The sequence below is a fragment of the Grammomys surdaster genome, unplaced genomic scaffold (assembly GCF_004785775.1).
Source record: "Grammomys surdaster isolate TR1022 unplaced genomic scaffold, NIH_TR_1.0 138, whole genome shotgun sequence".
In the NCBI taxonomy this organism is placed as follows: Eukaryota; Metazoa; Chordata; class Mammalia; order Rodentia; family Muridae; genus Grammomys; species Grammomys surdaster.
The window spans coordinates 4,025,279-4,040,066 of NW_021604596.1; positions in this window are offsets into that span (position 1 = coordinate 4,025,279).

A 14,788-nucleotide genomic window follows, 5' to 3' on the forward strand; every position below is an offset into this window, starting at 1 on the left:
AGAGAGAGAGAGAGAGAGAGAGAGAGAGAGAGAGAGAGAGAGAGAGAGAGAGAGATCCAATTGGCTGTGTAGCTAAGGATGGCCTTGAATTTCTGGTCCTCTGACTTTCACTTTCCGAGTGCTGGAGTGTAATTAGTCCTTTTTAACCACGAATTTCAGGCATTTGTTCTCCTCCAGTGTTTGTCTTTAATTTTTACAATTGGAGTTTTGCTGTGGAGCCCATAAGGCTTTCTCCAGACTCAAGGTCTCCAGCCTGGAGTTCCTAGTGCTGACACAATGGTGGTCTGTTCACAGCTCCTGCTTCCCAGTCTCTAAAGGTTTCCTTTTCTTTTTTTTTTTTTATTCTTTTTTTTTATTGGATGTTTTATTTACATTTCCTATGTTGTCCCCTTACCCCATCCCCCACCTACCCAGGAACCCCCAATCCCCTCACCCCTCCTCCTTCTTCTCTGTGGATGTAACCTCTATCTACCCCCCCACTCCCACCTCCCCACCCTCAAAATTCCCACCCCCTGGGGCATCCAGCCTTCATGCGGTCAAGGTTCTCTTCTTCCACCTATGCCCAGCATGGCCCTCCACTCTTACATATTCAGCTGAAGCCCTGGATCCCCCCCTAAGTGCTCCCAGGCTGGTGGTTTAGACCCTGGGAGCTGTGGTTGGTTGGTATTGTTGCTCTCCTCATGGTGCCGCAAATCTAAAGGCTTCCTTTTCACCCAATCATCTATCTTCCTTTCAGCCTATCAAGCTTCTGGTCATAGAGACCAACCTACTAAATACCTTGTCCAACTATACACAGCCAGTTTATTCTTCTGGTGCTCTAGAGAGCCCTCTTCATGGTTTTTTTTTTTTTTCCATGTTGACAGTCTCAGTTATCCCAAGCTGGCCTCAGATTTGCTGCATGGGCCACAGCCTTAACTTTGAACTCCTGACTTGCCTGCTTCCTCCTAGCCAGTGGTCAGATGGCAGGGAAGCAGTACTATAGCCAGTTTGTACAGTTCTAGGGTTCAAACCCAACCACTTCCAAATGATGTACATCCCCAAACCATTCTGCATTTATTTTGCCTCAGCTTCTGTAAATATCTTTATTCACCTTTGATGTTAACCATTCAGACTCATTTTAAAACTTGATTAGTTTTCTATTCAGTTCAGCAGGACTCTCTTCTCTTTTTCTATCTTTTCATTTTACCTTAAACCATTTTACTCTCTGTTAACCTTAAAATATCAGAATTTATTTAAAACAGTTTCCAGTATTCTACTTACTGTTGTCCTGTTTGTGATTGTTTCTAAATAAAATTCACATAACAAAACACATAAATCTTTGGTTCTCAGTTATTGTGGGGTGTCCACCAGAAGAGACTGCTGGGATATGGGTTTAAATCAGTAGAAAAAGGCAGCCTTTATTAAGCTGCCAGTGATTGCAATGTGTGCTCGGCATCCTGGTGTAGCACCAAGCCTTTCTCAGGATAAGCTTTTAAGCACATGTGTTGACATGCTCCTGTTAACAAGAATGGTTAGCTGGAAGTAGAACCATAGAAGTTAAAACCCAAGGTTAGACATTTAGAGATTTCCCCAGAACTATGGACTTTGATGTTTAAGGTCTTTGTTCCCATTTTGACAGATAGTGCTGTCTACATGCTGAGTCAACAAATGGTACTTCAGTCAAAGGATCAGTCGTGCTAAGGTCTGGAGGCTGACATTCCTTGCTGGTCTTAATGAATGAGTGGTCTTAATGAATCAGAATGAGAATTAAAGACTCAGCCAGTACCAATAGCAGAGAAAGCTAGCTAGGGGACCAAGAGAACAGAGACTAGTACCCATGATCTGATTTATATCTTTGTCTCTTTCTTTTGAGTTTTTTTTTCCAACCATGGCAAACTTTTTTCTAATTACTTATTACTATTTTTCTCTTGAGAGGTAGGGCTAAGTCTCTCCAAACTTGTAGGACGATTTTAGTAAGGAATCTAACTGTTGTTTTAACAGATGCAGAAACATTTAATACCTCTAGGTCCTGATCAACCTCTCTATTTAGTTTGGAAAGCTTCAGAAGAGGGACATTTAGCCAAATCATCAGTACCCTGACAACCAAATTGTCTGAGAGGCCTGGTGATTCTGCTGTTGTTCAGATGAGCCGATCAATGCATGAAGACAAGAGTGAGTATCTGCTACCAGAAGGAGATCACAGAACTAAAGATTTGGGACATTACACAAGTTTGGGTCCCTTAGAAGGCATCTAATATTAGCTTAAACACTAGGGCTGCCCTACTCACAGATTTGTCAGTCAGTGGGTGACAGTCTGGTTCTTAACCCTATGTAGTGTTGGGGCTGGGAAGTCTGAGCATGACCAGCCATCCTGGCCTTACGTTTTCTTGAGGGCATGAGGCTCTTCAGACTTAGCTACAGCACCTCAGTATCTTCAAAAAAGTTTAAGCTCAAAACCTAAAGAAAATATAGAGTAACCCAGTAATCCTTGATAATTCAATCAAAATACTGAGATGAAATTAAGGTAAACACAAGGAGATGTAAGAATCAGAATTCAAAGTCAAGTCAAATACAGTTAAACAACCCAAAAATTTAGACATCTGAGCTGTGATGGGAAAGGCTTTAATATAATTGAATCTCAGAGAAACGAAAGGACTTGGGGTGGCTGGAAGATCAGGAGTTCAAGGTCATACTCGGCTAAAATGGTAAGTTTGAGGACTACCTTGGTACTTGAGAAGTGTTTAACCATTCAAAGTGAGGAACTGGGTAAATTAATATCAAGTTAGCAAAACACAAAGGAATTGAACGCAGCCGTCCAGGGTAGAACCTTTCCAAATTGAGAAACCAGCAGAGAGAGGAACCCTCTTTAAAGGCTCAGGAAAGATGGTTAGAAGGGAAAAGGATAGGTGGAGATCAGGTAAATAATGTCCAGAGAGCCATGATGTTATTAACAGGTCTACAGTCTCAGGCCAAGTTTGAATCTTAGGGACCACTAGTAATTTCCAGATGAACAAATACCCACGTGATCCAGTAGAGGCACCACGCAGGATTCCTTCCTTCAACTTTTTTTTTTTTGTGTGTTCTGTGTTTGGGTTTTTGAGATGGGATTTTCTGTGTAAAAGCACTGGCTGTCCTGGAACTGACTTTGTAGGCCAAGTGCCTCTGCCTCTCTCTCTGCCTCTCTACCTGCCTCTGCTGTCTCTGCCTCTAGAATGCTGGGATTAAAGGTGTGTGCCAGCCAGCTGTTTACTTGGCTATTTTTAGTATTATCTTTCCTTTTGCTTCACTGTGGGGAAACCAGTGCTCAATACTGATTCTATGACTTTTAAAATTTTTGTATCTCAATATTGACAAAAGTTTGAAATAATTTTATGTATATAAAAAAGCATTCCCTCCCCCTCCTGTCTTTTTGAGATAGGGTTTATCATTGTAATCCTAACTGTCCTGGAACTAGATCTCTAGGGTATTCTCAAATTCTTAGATCCTCCTGCCTCTGTCCCCAGTGTAAGGGGTTAAAGGTGTGAGACCCAACCCCCAGCAGAAAGGCATTCTCATTCCTATGATTTGTGCTAGTTTCTGGTTAAATAATTATCATTGTTTAGTTGTTCAGACCATGGGGACCCTGCTAATATTCTTGTCTATTTCACACTTAGTAATGGTGGGGCAAAGACAAAGTATGTCCTGCAAGAGCACAGTCATGTTCTCTATGTCTCACTTCTGTGAACATCTGTCTTGTGCTCCCAGTTAGCTTTGAGTAATTCTAAAACATTCTTACAGGTTCTATGAGTAGTTGGATTTTCAATATTACTATTATTGCATTCTTTCTTCAATGTATTCCTAGTTTCCCTTGTCTTCCATTGGGATTGCTTGCATTCAAAGGAATGTGGGTGGGGCTAAGTCTAGTGAGAACCAGTGATAGGTTGAGACTGCAGTGGGTGGGCAAGCTCTCATTGCCTCAGGCCTTCCTTCATGACTATAAAAGAAGGAGCCATCAGGTTCCAGGTTCATAGGAAGAGCAAGTCTTAAGGAGGTAGCTTCTCTCTGGTGCTGGATTGTCTTCTCCCAGGTTATCTTCTCCATTCCATTGGTGTTGGGTAAGTCCTGTCTCTCTTCACGACTTTTGGCTATTTGTTCTCGTGATAAAATGAGTAGTGGTAATGGTTCATAAGATTCAATTACTCTACAGAGCATTAGAAAATGCTGCTCAATATTTGGCTTTATTGTGTTAGCTTTATTTGAGAATTATTTGTTCCTATCTCATGAATATGGCATTTGGGTCTGATTACTATTGGACAGCAACCAGAGAGAAGAACTGTGAATGGGTTTGCACCTATAGAAAGACTTTATTAGCTTCCAGGCAGGTACACTAGGTGTTGGAGATCTCAGTGTAGCATTAAGCCTTTCTCAAGGGAACTTGTTTTGTGAATAATTCTCTCTCTACACAGGGCACAGAGGACTCAAAGCAAAGGTAGAAGGTCTATCCACCCTTTGTAATAGTTTCTTTTAATGCCCTCATTATTTGTTTTTACCTGGCATCATTTTAGGCCCCTTCTTGGAGCATAGGCTTTTTCTGTTTTGGATTGGGGACAGACAGACCTGGCATCTGGCTGAGACATCATCCCTTGTATCGTCTCTGGTCTATTTATGACATAGCATGGTCTGAGAAACTCAGAGTAAGTTTTGTGGACCCCAGATGAGTAACTTTGTGAAGGTTAGGTATCAGAGTCCTGGCAGTTCTTTTGAGGATGATCGTTCTCTCTGGTGTCCTCCACCAGCCTGGGTTGCAACTGTCTTTTTTCTTTTTGTATCATTTTCCTCTTAGTTGTGCTGTGGAGTCTCAGGCAGCACTAGGTAGTGTTTTTGTCCTCGGGATTTCAATAGGCCTCACTGGTTTTAGGGCCATTTGTCAGGAGCCAGCTCAGTGGCCTGATGACCTATTGGCATCATCTTTCTGATGTCCTCTGCCCCTACTCCCATCCCCCTGGTGGGAAGTCCTCTTTCTCTATAGATCACACGGGTTACTTGTATGGCAGGAACAGCCTAGAAGGTGTCCCTGTATAAGGTGGTGTGTTTTTCTTTTCTGCATCTGAGAGCCTGCGTCAAATGGATCGGTTCTTCTCTCTGGGCTGAGACGCCTAGATTGGACCCAAATAGTTCCAGTTAAAGTAAAGACTGCAGCAGCCATGCACCTAATGTCATCTCTCCTCACGTGACAGTCATAGATGAGCACTAGCAGATTGTCACCAGGCAAAGAGTAGCAGGGTCGATGATAGTGGTGTAGGAGTAGGGCCAGGTACTGGTTCCCACTGGCATTAGACAGTCAGAGTTCTCTTGTTCTTGGGAGGAGGCCTCAACTGTATTGTGTGGTGCTGTGATACAGATTAACTGGTGTTGGTTTTTTGGTTTTTTTTATTTGTTTGTTTTTTGATTCCATTAGACTAGGGATAGCCACCATCCAGCTCGTAGATAGGTGGGCCATTCTATAGCTAAAGGGTCCAGTCATTTGAACACTTAGGGTTAATATTCCCTTTATAGCCTCAGTCTGGTTTAGAGGCTTTGTGCTCTAGCCCCACCTTGGGCTTGTGTATAGCGGGCTGGTTATTCTCCAAAACTCTGGAACCCAGAGGCAAGAATACTTAGCCACACCTGTCTCTAATCACTGGAGTTGTGATCTGAAGGATGGCAGCCACACTCCTCTGAGATGGCCTCCCTTAGCCATAGATCAGCTGGTAGCCAAGACAGTAACCTCTCATGTACATCTCAGATTGTTTAGCCAATATTTTGTAAACCAAGTTCTGCAATTTTTTTTAGCAGTTCCTCAGTGCCCTTTTATAATCTATTTTAGTATTAGAGACTAGGAGGCAATCTTTTATATAGTGTAAGAATAGATCCTTAGAATTCTCTGAGGATTATTGCCCACATTCTGAAGCATCTTTGTTAACTGGTCCAACTGTGCCTTTTAGTTGGGAGAGGGTTTTTAGCTTGGAGATATTGTTCTCACAGATGGCAAGACACCAACATTTTTCTGGGTCTGTGTAAATCTAATTGCATCTCATCAGAGCAAGTGATATTGGCTTTCAGTTTCTGCAAAGTGCCTTCTCCCAATCACTTCTCTGTTGTTAAACACCTCTCCATAGTGACTAGTACCTACTTATTACTTTACATTGACATTTACTTTTTTTTACAATTTTTAATCTAACATCCACAGACATGTAATTGACAAAAAAAATTTTAAGCACCTTCTTTAATCCTTCTAAAAAGGACCTAACAAAAATTATTTAAAGTCTTCTTGGTCAGTGTAGGGCAGAAGGGAAAGCCCATGCTATCCAGGCAGAGTTGTATGGCAACAGTACCCTTGCCTATCTGCTCTTGGGGAAGTTTTTCCACTTTTTTTTAAGAGAATGATGAGTTTTGAGTTTTCCAGTTATGCACATCATAGGTAGAAAAGGAAAGGTAAATCATGAGAGAGAAAGATACCAAACTTTTTTCTTCAGGCTCAGCCCAGGAGAACTTTTTCCTTCCCTGGGGGCTGCTTAGAGCAGGCAGAGGGCAGAGAAAATGCTCACTGGGGGAACTATTTTCCCTTCCTGTGTGCATTCTACTTAGAAAGCAAAGGGATCTGAGCCTCCCCTATCCCCAAACAGTGAACAAGGGAGACCAACTATGAGTGGGAAATCAAGGCAGTGCTCCAGGAGGGGGAGAAGGCTGTGCTCCCAGTGTTCCAGGAGTGGGGTAGGGCTTTAAACTTACAATAAAGTTTAAAAATATGTGAAATAGTGGTGGACAGGTGGCCCATACCTGTAATGAGTGCCCATGATATGGAAAGTTTATAAATAACTGGGAGTTTAAGGCTCACTTTTGCCTTACTGTGAGTTGGGGGCCAACCTAAGACTCAGACCTATTTCGAATCATAAATACACATTTGTATGGAAGAGTTGTAGCAGACTAGGCATAGTAGTACACAACTCAAAATTCTTGGATTCTGATACAAAGACAGAGGTAAATGTCTGTGAGTTTGAGCCTAGCTGGTTCTTCCCAGGGAAGTGCAGGTCAGACAAGAGTCTCACCCCCTCACTCACAAAAATAAACTACCCAAAGAAAAGAATACCTGCTCTTCACCTCTGAACTGTAAAGCCACCTTTGTCTACTATCAGTTAACAATGATGTTGGCTGTGACAGGATGACAGGAGAGCAATCAATACATTCAACAATTGTTGTTGTTCCAGCTCTCTCTGCATACTTGTTTATTTATTGTATGTGATTGTGGGGTTGGGCATGGCACTATGTGTGTATGGGTCAGAGGATATCTTCCAGAAGTCAGGTCTCTCCTTCTATCATGTGTGTCTGTGAGTTCTGAACCAGATCCTTAGGCTGCAAGAGTCCTCACTCACTGAGACCCACTCTGTGCCCACAAATCAAACATTCAAAAAATTTTAAAAAATTGTTCTTCATTTAATATAAAAGCCTGAAATGTTGCATGTGTGTGTGCCTTCTTCCTGGCAATTTAAGTTTCCTTTTTTGGATTTTTTTTTAAAGAAAACCTCAACTGATTATTAAGTGTACACTAGAACACATAACCTTATTTTAGTCATTTTAGATTCAAATTATTTTTAATTAGATATATCTGAGAAAAGAGGTGCTTATTGTTTTAGACTAAAAGTCCTATATATTTTTAAATATGTTCAATGTTTTTAGGTTTCAAAGAAAAATTTTTCCTCTGAATAATTTCCTTAAATGATAATAGCATGTACCTTATGAGCAAGGAAGAAAAGATGATTTAGAACCAATGACTGACTTTGTGACACTGAGTTAATTTTGTAGAATACTGAAGAAATTAATTTTTGTCTAGACTGGGTTTCCCATATTCCATGCCAGCCTCAAACTCTCCTTGTAACAGAGGCTGACCTTGAACTCTAGTTCCTCTGTGCTCACTTTCTAGGTCCTGGGTGTTAGAGCTGCATGCACCATTCAGGATGGAAGGATTCCTTTAATCCTATCTCTATTCTGAATATTTCTTGTGTAGCACCATCCTCTAAATGTACTCCTTATAAATGAATAAACACACTATTTCTTTCCTTCAGAAACTGCTGAGTCATCCTGGTAATGGTTGTGCATGTCTTGACCCCAGCACTCAGGTGGCAGAGGCAGGCATATCTGAGTTCAAGGCCAGCCTGGTCTTCAGAATCAATTTTAGGACAGCCAGGGTTAAACCATAAAAACCTCTCTTCAAAAATGAGAGAGAAAGAGGGAGGAATACAGAGACTTAGAGAGAGAGAGAGAAAGACACTGACAGACAGAGATTGAGAGAGCATACTACATCCAAGACTGTCCTCCAGCTGACTCTGTAGCTAAGAATGACTTTGAATTTCTGATCATCTTGAATAATTCTTGGATAATTCAATCTAAGGGAATACTAAGAAGAAATTAAGCTAAATACAACTAAGCCAATGTTGATATCAGAATTGACATCATCAAATAGAGGTAAACAATGAAATAAGCAAACAAAATATTAAAAACATTTGAGGTGTAGGTGGGAAAGGCAGGCTTTAGTATCATTGAATCTCAGTGAAAACAAAAAGACTTGGAAGGGAATGGCTGGGAGACCAGGATTTCAAGGTCATGCTGGGCTGAATGATAAGTTTGAGGCCTGCATTGGTTAAGTGAGAAACAAAATGTTTAGCCATTCAAAGTGAGGAGTTGGGAGAATTCCTATCAAACTAAAGTTAAGAAAACACAAGGAATTGCACACAGCAGTCAGGGCAGAACCTTCCCAAATTGAGAAATCAGCAGAGAGAGGAACCCTCTTTAAAGGCTCAGGAAAGATGGTTAGAAGGGAAAAGGATAGGTGGAGATCAGGTAAATAATGTCCAGAGAGCCATGATGTTATTAACAGGTCTACAGTCTCAGGCCAAGTTTGAATCTTAAGGACCACTAGTAATTTCCAGATGAACAAATACCCACGTGATCCAGTAGAGGCACCACATAGGATTCCTTCCTTCACTTTTTTTGTGTGTTCTGTGTTTGGGTTTTTGAGATGGGGTTTCCTGTGGAACAGCCCTGGCCTTCCTGGAACTGACTTTGTAGACCAAGCAAACCTGGAACTCTCAGATCATTCCCTGCTCATTCATCTGGCTCTGCCCCTGCCTGTGTCTCTACCTCCAGAGTGCTGGGACTAAGGTGTGTGCTTGCAAGCCCTGGGAACTTGGCCACTTTTACTATTATCTTTCTGATTGCATCCCTGTGGGCAATATGTCCTCTATACTGACTCTATGACATTTTAAAATTGTATCTAAAAACTGATAAAAATTTGAAATAATTTTGTATGTACATATATTTATTCCCATCCCTTCCTGTCACTTTGAGATAGGGTTTATCATTGTAATCCTAACTGTCCTGGAACTAGATCTCTAGGGTATTCTCAAATTCTTAGATCCTCCTGCCTCTGTCCCCAGTGTAAGGGGTTAAAGGCGTGCAACCCAACCCCCAGCAGAAAGGCATTCTCATTCCTATGATTTGTGCTAGTTTCTGGTTAAATAATTATCATTGTTTAGTTGCTCACACCATGGGGACCCTGCTAATATTCCTGTCTATTTCACACTTAGTAATGGTGGGGCAAAGACAAAGTATGTCCAGCAAGAGCACAGTCATGTTGTCTATGTCTCACTTCTGTGAACATCTGTCTTGTGCTCCTAGTCAGCTTTGAGAAATCTAAAATAGTCTTACAGATTCTATGAGTAGTTTAATTTTGAATTTTGCATTCTTTCTTCAGTGTTTTCCAAGTTTCCCTTGTCTTCCATTGGGATTGTTTGCATTCAAAGGAATGTGGGTGGGGCTAAGTCAAGTGAGAACCAGTGATAGGTTGAGACTGCAGTGGGTGGGCAAACTCTCATTGCCTCAGGCCTTCCTTCATGACTATAAAAGAAGGAGCCATCAGGTTCCAGGTTCATAGGAAGAGCAAGTCCTAAGGAGGTAGCTTCTCTCTGGTGCTGGATTGTCTTCTCCCAGGTTGTCTTCTCCATTCCATTGGTGTTGGGTAAGTCCTCTCTCTCTCCACAACTTTTGGGTATTTGTTCTCATGATAAAATGAGTAGTGATAATGGTTCATAAGATTCAATTACTCTACAGAGCATTAGAAAATGCTGGTCAATCTTTCTCTTTAATGTGTCAGCTTTATCTGAGGTACATTTGTGTTCCCTTCTCATTACCTTGGTGTTTAGATTTGATTATTATTGCTCAGCAACCAGAGAACACAGCTGGGAATGGGTTTGAACCTATAGAAAGAGCTGATTCGCTTCCAGGCAAGTACACTAGGTGTTGGGGATCCTGGTGTACCCCTAAACCTTTCTCATGGGATCTGATTTTGGTTGCTAAAACTTGTACATGGGCCACAGAGTACTAAAACAAAGGCAGAAGTTCTATCTACTCTTTGTAATAGATTTTTTATTGCCCTCATTATTTATTTTTACCTGGCTAGAACTCTTTTTTTTATATTTTTAAAGATTTAGTCATTATTATTATTATTTTTTTTGTTTCTTCTTAAATTTATTTTATTTTTTTAATTTCTTTTTTTTTGAACATGAAATGCTTTTTTATAGCATGTTTTACAAGGGGAGGGGGTAAGAGGGGCCAGGTGGTGGAAAAGTACAAAATCTTCTTGGCCTGTGCCTTGAAACATGTCATGGTCTATATGGTACACTGCCTTGAATTATGATCTACCTGCAGTTCTTCAGAAGATATGGTACACTGCTTGAGTTATGGTCTCCCTGCTATTCTTAAGAAGATATGGTACTCTGCTTTGAGTCTATGTGCAGTTGCTAAGCAGGATCTTGCAGTTGCCAAGCTTCAGAGGACATTGTGCAGGTGGGGAAAGGTAGGGGGTGAGAGTAAGGGCGAGGGTCCTGGCTTCTGGCATCTCCCCCTTCTCTGTTTAGTTAGAGAGGGCGTCTTATGATCAATCCCAACTATGTGAATTTTGAATTTGGATGTCTAATTATGGGGAGTCTTAGACAAGTTCACAACCCCAAAACACTGATGTGAGACAAAGTCACATCGATGGTCGAAGGCTTTAGGCTGTCGGCGATGGGCAACGTCAAGGGACTCCGATGTGGGTGAAAGGAGGGTGAGAGCCCTGTCTTAGGCCATGTAGGCTGCACCCACTCCCAGCACCACGCACTCCTTTTCGGCTGCATTGGGTGGGCCCCTGGGAAGTGGACCTACAATAATCCCGTCATTGGGCTAACTCACAGCCATCCTAGTCTCTCGTAAATGTTCAAGTTACTAACCATTTGTCAGTTTGGGGTGTAATATTGTCATAAAGGAAGGCTCCCCAATGTTAGCGGCCATATCAAGGGCGGCCTTGGTTTAGGAAAAAGCCAATTTTTGTTGTGGTGATCAAGAGGCCAAGCTCTCTAGCGAGAGAAACGAGGGCAAAGCCAGGCATACCAGGAACCCTTCTGGAGGGCATGGAAGTCTAGCGGTCGACCGTAGGGGGAGGCAGGGGAGCTGGCAGCTGTGTCAGTCTCCTGCGGAGTCACTTCTGGATCCTCTTCAATTTTCAGGTGATGGTAATGAACTTCAACCGTCTTCTTGATGGCAGCATCAACCTGGTTCCATGGACGACAGGTCGCGGGCGACGATCTCTGTCTTGCTCAATCTTGATGTCGTGTGCACATCCTCTCAATGAGGGTCCGTCCGGAGGGGTCCGTGCCTCGAGCCCCATGTCTGGGTGCCACTTGACCCGACCGGCGGGTCCTAGTTATTCGTGGGGGCGAGGAGGACTGCAACCTGCTATTCTTCAGAAGATATGGTACACTGCTTGAGTTATGGTCTCCCTGCTATTCTTCAGATGATATGGTACACTGCTTTGAGTCTATCTGCAGTTGCCGAGCTTCAGGGGACCTTGTGCAGGTGGGAAAAGGTAGGGGGTGAGGGTAAGGGCGAGGATCCTGGCTTCTGGCCCATCTGGATTAGAACTTCTAACAGCAGGCATCACGGGTGATTCATTTTTACCTGGGATGCTGCGTGAGTTCAAGCTCCTGGGAGTCCCTCTTTCTCTCGGTTTTCTGGGCTTGGGTACGGAGCTGCCCCCTGTGACCTGCTCTATGCTCGTGGCTAGAACTCCTAAGGTCTGTACCAGTAATGAAAATTTCAATGTATTCCTAAAGCTTCAGCTACTAACTGAGAGGTTTTTAGCTCTGAATGGCAGGCCACTGATAGATCCCAGTTTAAGTAGAGGGCAAATCAGGAGACCAGGTCCTGGGGGAGCTCTTTAGCAAGTGAGCATTTTCAGTGTGAGTGGAGGACACTCCTATAGTCAGAAGGACTGTGTATAAAAGCTATCCAATCCTTGTGTTCTTGCTCGGCAGTCCAGATCTTCATACACTCATGTTTCCTAGAATTTCAGGGATAATGGAATCATTTTAGACCCCTCCCAGTGTATAGGCTTCCTATTTTGGATTTACTTGTGGATAGACATATCTGGCATCTGAGTGGAACATGCCTTGCATCCTCTCTGGTCTAGGTATGGCAAAATTTGTTCTGAGAAACAGAGACCAAGTTTTGTGTAGCCCACATGAGTAACCTTGTGAAGGTTACTTACCAAACTCCTGTTAGCTTTTTGAAGATGGTCCTTCTCTCTGGTGTCCTCCTTCTACTTGGGATCCAGCTATCCATTTTTTTCTTTTGGCATTATTTTCCTCTTGGTTGTGCTGTGGAGTCTCAGGCAGCACTAGGTAGTGTTTTGTCCTCAGGATCTCACTAGGCCTCACTGGTTTTAGGGCCATTTGTTAGGAGCCAGCTCAGTAGCCTGGAAACCCACTGAGATCATTTTTCTGATGGATTGTCCCCCGAGTGATGGGAAGCTCTCTTTCCTTATAGATCTTATGGGGTACTTGTATGGCAGGAAAAGCCTAGCAGCTATCCCTGTATAAGGTGGTGTGCCCTTCTTTTCTCCATCTGAGAGCCTGCTCCAAAGGGATCGGTTCTTCTCTCTGGGCTGAGATGCCTAGATTGGGTCCAATTAGTTCCAGTCAAAGTAAGGACTGCAGCACCCATGTGCCTAATTCATCTGACCTCACGTGACAGTCATAGATGAGCATCATCAGATTGTCACTAGGCAATAGAGTAGCAGGTTGGATGACAGTGGTGTAGGAGGAAGGCCGGGTACTGGGTCCCACTGGCATTAGACAGTCAGAATACAGTTGTTCTCAGGAGGAGGCCTCAACTGCATTGTGGAGTGCTGTGATGAAGATTCAGTGGTGTTGGTTTTTTGGTTTTTCTTTCCATTAGACTAGGGATAGCCAACACCCAGCTCTTAGAAAGGTGGGCCATTCAATGACTAAAGGGTCCAATCATTTGACGTTCATAGAGTTTAAGAATAGGTTCTGAGAAACCATGACGGTTTTTGCCCATCTCCCAAGAATCTTTGTTATAAGATGCACATGTGGTCTTTGCTTGTGGAGAGGACTTCCTGCTAGGAGATAATTTCTGAGAGGTGACAAGACAGGAAATTGTTCTGGCTCTGTGTAAATCTAATTGCATCTCATCATCAAAGCAGGCGATACTGGATTTCAGTTTATGCAAACTGAGTCCTCCCAATCATTTCTCTGTTGTTAAACCCCTTCTCATAGTCACTGGGAACTACTGATAACTTTATGTTTTTCTATATTTGTTTATACTGAGTTACAGTGGGAAATCTCTTTACTTTCTGAGTACCTTCTCTAATCTTGCTAATGAGTATCTACTAAAAACTATTTAAAGACTTCTTGGTCAGTGTTGGGAAGACAGGAAAGCCCATGCTATCCAGGCAGGGTTGTATGGCAACAGTCCCCTTGCCTATCCGCTCTTGGGGAAGTTTTCCCACTTCTTTTTAGAGAATGGTGAGTTCCAAGTTTTCCATTTGTACATATCACTGGTAGAAATGAAAAGGTAAATGGTCAGAAAGAAGTGGAATTTTTCTCTACAGGCTCAGCCCAAGGGAACTTTTCCCCTTCCCTGGGAGCTGTTTAGAGCAGGCAGGATTAGAGGAAATGCACACGGGAAGAAGTGAATTTTCCCTTCCTGTCTGCGTTCCATTTAGAAGGCAAGGGGCTCTGAGCCTCCCTTATCCCCACACAGAGACCAAGGAAGACCAACTATAGTGGGAACCAAGTGAGTGCTCCAGGAGTGTGGTAGGGCTGTGCTCCCAATGCTCCAGGAGTGGGGAAGGGCTTCTGCTCCCAGACACTCTCTTTTCTCAAGGACCAAAGTGCTGACAAGGAAGGGGATGCCCTGGGAAATCAAGCCAGCAAAGCTTCTGTCCTATGTTTTCTTGGCTTTTCTACCCAGTGTAAAGTTTAGAAGGGTCTTGCCACATAGATAAGGGTCTACTTAATCCAGTGATTCTCCTGAGAGCCAAATTCAATCTTTAAAATGTTATCTTGTCCAGCAGGAAACCAAAGCCATAGGAAAAGAGAAGAAAAAATCAAGAAAGAGCTTCTGGACTGATAAGAGGGTGAAAAAAATCCCACAGGAAGGCAGGAAAAACTTAGACAGAGAGACAGAAGGAAGCAGTTGAAAAACCCAAAGACCCAGGGAAACCAGGACACTGGGCTGAGCTCCTGAATTGTCATGGCCATGACAACCCCTAAGCAGGATCTGTCCCAGAACCCACGTTGTACCATCATGACCTTCTGCCCAAACATGGAAGAGTTCTCAGACTTCAGCAAATACATTGACTACATGGAGTCCCAAGGGGCACACCGAGCTGGTGTGGCCAAGGTCATCCCACCCAAGGAGTGGAAAGGCAGGCTCTCCTATGAGGATGTCACGG